Below are 3,357 nucleotides of genomic sequence, written 5' to 3' on the forward strand. Positions count from 1 at the left end.
CTATTTGCATACGCGCCGATCCCATCTACTCATTAGATGTAGTCAAGACTCAAGAGTGAACAAACTTGCATAAGTCAAGGTCCAATCATTAGATGGGCCACGTGTATGGTGCACAGATTATTGGTCCAATGGTCTGCATATGCGACTTGGGGTGACAATGGTTGGATTCAGGTTCGGTTGGAGCTAGCCCAAGCCCCACCTATTTATTTTACTATATGGACCAAGAATCTAACTTGAACCTGACCTACAACCCAAATACCTGGTGGCATGATCCAAAAAAATTTAATTATAATCTTGTCAAGCTTAACCACCTGACCCAGCCCACCCCAACCCAACTGGGTTTGAGAGTTTAACATGGGACTCATGTGCCTGTATGGATGTTTATCTTGCCAAAAACCATGCTGATGGAATAATCCTAAACTTCTTATTAATAGCATGAAAAATTGATAGTTAAGATTGAGTAGAGAAAAAAAAATGTTTAATCATCATCTTGAACCATTTATTTGAGGACAAAATATGGTTTTGTGGTATGATATTGATAGTATCTAGAGGTTTATCGTTTACGTCTTAGTAATGTGGCATTAGCATGCGGCATTTAATTTGTATTTTTTAGCCAAAATTTTAATAACTTAACATATGATGATATGAATAAGCTCGAGCTCGACTCAAGGTAAACTCGACTCGACTCGACTCGATATCTTTGGCAAACAAGCCAAGCTTCAATGTTAAGCTCGAGGCCGAACTCAAGTACACCATGGACAAGCCGAGCTGAGGTTGGCCCACCTTGACTCAACTCGGCTCGATGCCCACCTCTAAGCAAGGAATATACTTATTCTGTTTAACCTAAAGTCAGGTTCTTTTCGTGGAATTCTATTGGTTGCTCGTAGCATGGTCTCATTGACTTGAAGTTCATTGGTGTCATCTCTTGGATTTGTTATACATCTCTGGTATAGTTACTTTCATCTATTGTGCTGTACTGTTTCTCAGAATGTAGGTAGATGAATTCTTGGTTTAATATTCTGTGTAATTTCATTTACTATCAAGTTCTACTAATTTCTCTGATCTTGATGTGGAATGATCTTCGAGAATTTACAATTACTTCCTATGAGATGTTACTTTGATTGAATATCATATATGCTGGTACAGTTGGATTGGTAGTTCAGTTTGTTCTTTTTCTTACCAGCATCGTGCGGATGGATTTACTAGTGTTGGTTTCCATGTACTCTAGTTATGAAATTTCTTTTAAACTACCAAAGTGACTCTTTGTTAAGCATTGCTATGTTCATGTTTGCACTTTCCCACCCTTGAAATCGTATGATATGGCATGATGTATATAAATTCATCTACTTGCATCTGTCAAAATGTTTGTTTGTGCAAAGATTATTTTGTATCCTGTTCCTCACTTTCAGTTTCCTATTGGAAGAAGTTTCTTGGTTTAGATATAGAGGAAGAATTGTTTTTTATTTGGTAAGTATATATAAAAATTGTTGAAATTTGTGGTTTGAAGAGTATTCTCTAGATTCAAACCAGATATGTGTAGTTGGATTCCTTCTTTTAACATTAATTGCACTGATTTTTAACACATAAAGTCAGGTTCTATTCTGTGGACTGAGGCTTGGCTTAGGCATCAATGTTTCATTGAGTTGATTTTCATTGATCTCATCTCCGAGATTTGTTATAAATCTATGGTATGGTAATGTTGAGATGTGGAGCCACATCTGGGTAGTGCCACTCGACTAGTCAAGTGGGCTGTTCGACCGGCCGAGTGGCCCACTCGACTGGTCGAGGGTTGGCTCGAATCAAAGTCCAGTATGCTATGATTTTTTGGGTCCATGGTGCTCCACCGGTCGAGGCCCTTGCTCAACCAATCGAGGGTCTGCTCGACCAGTCGAGGAGCTTGCTCGACTAGTTGAGGTTACGCAGATTCTTACGCAGATTTGGTGCAGACTGTGAAAATTTCAGGCGGTTTTGTAAGGATGCGAAAGAGAAGTTGCCTAAACTATAAATAGGGGTTCCTAGGGCTTTTCTAGGGTATTCTAAGGTGTATGCAAAGGGTTTTTTCTATACATCCAAGGGGAAGAGGTTAGTATATTACTTGTAATCTCATTTTTCTTCATAGTGGAAGTTTGCACCCTTGGTTTTTTACCCTTGTTGGGGTTTTTTCATGTATTTTGTCTTATGGTTTGTTTGGTATGCTTTGATTCTATCTCTAGATTATATTTCTTCTTATTTATTGTTTGTAGGTGAGACCGAAGATTGGATCTCGGTTAATTGCATTGTTGGCGTGCTGCGTAACAACTGGTATCAAAGCTATTGGTTTAGTTCAAGTGGGAGTGATGACGGAAGAAAGGAAGACTAAAATTGAGAAGTTTGATGGTTTAAACTTTGCCTTTTGGAAGATGCATATGGAGGATTATCTACATCAGAAGGAACTCTATATTCTTCTATGACAAAAAGTGAAGAAATCAGAGAAGATGACAGATGATGAATGGTTTTTATTGGATCGGAAGGCTTTAGGAATGATCCGACTCTCTTTGTCTAAGAGCGACGCCTTCAATATATCCAAGGTGAAAACCACAAAAGAATTAATTTATGCCCTAGCTACGATGTATGAGAAACCCTTAGCGTCCAACAAGGTTCATCTCATGAAACGACTATTCAACATGAAGATGTCAGATGGTGAGAGCGTGGTTGAACATCTAAACGAGTTCAATATAACCATGAGTCAATTGGAATCCGTTGACATTGTTTTTGAGGACGAGGTCAGAGCGTTATTGATCTTGTCCAGTTTGCCAGACAGTTGGGATGGTTGCCGTGAGCAATTCTTCAGGGTTGACAAAGCTGAAATTTGATGATGTGACCATTCTAATTCTCAGCGAAGAATCTAGAAAAAAGACATTAGGAGTTTTAAGGGATTCAGGGAAGCTCTAAACGTTGAAGGAAGAGGAAGATTGCTAAACAAAGGAGGCAATAAACACGGACGTTCTAAGTCGAGAAAGAAGTCCAAGGGACCAAAAGACAAAGATGGGTGTTGGCATTGCGGAAAAAAGGGGTACATGAAATGTGATTGCAGAGCGCTTAAGAAACAAAAAGGAAGCTCTTAAGGCAGAAAGGATTCAGTGAATCTATCTGAGAAGAGTGATACAGAGGCGTTGATCTTGTCTCTTGATGCGAGGAATGAGTCTTGAGTCATAGATTCGGGTGCTTCATTTCATACCACTTCATGTAAGGAAGTTCTGCGTGATTATATGTTAGGTGACTTCAGGAGAGTCTACCTGAGTGATGATGAGCTGTGCAGTATTGTTGAAAAGGGAGACGTTCATATAAGTCAGAAAGACGGAATGACTTTGAAATTGA

This window comes from Magnolia sinica, chromosome 6 (assembly GCF_029962835.1).
Source record: "Magnolia sinica isolate HGM2019 chromosome 6, MsV1, whole genome shotgun sequence".
NCBI classification, from domain to species: domain Eukaryota; kingdom Viridiplantae; phylum Streptophyta; class Magnoliopsida; order Magnoliales; family Magnoliaceae; genus Magnolia; species Magnolia sinica.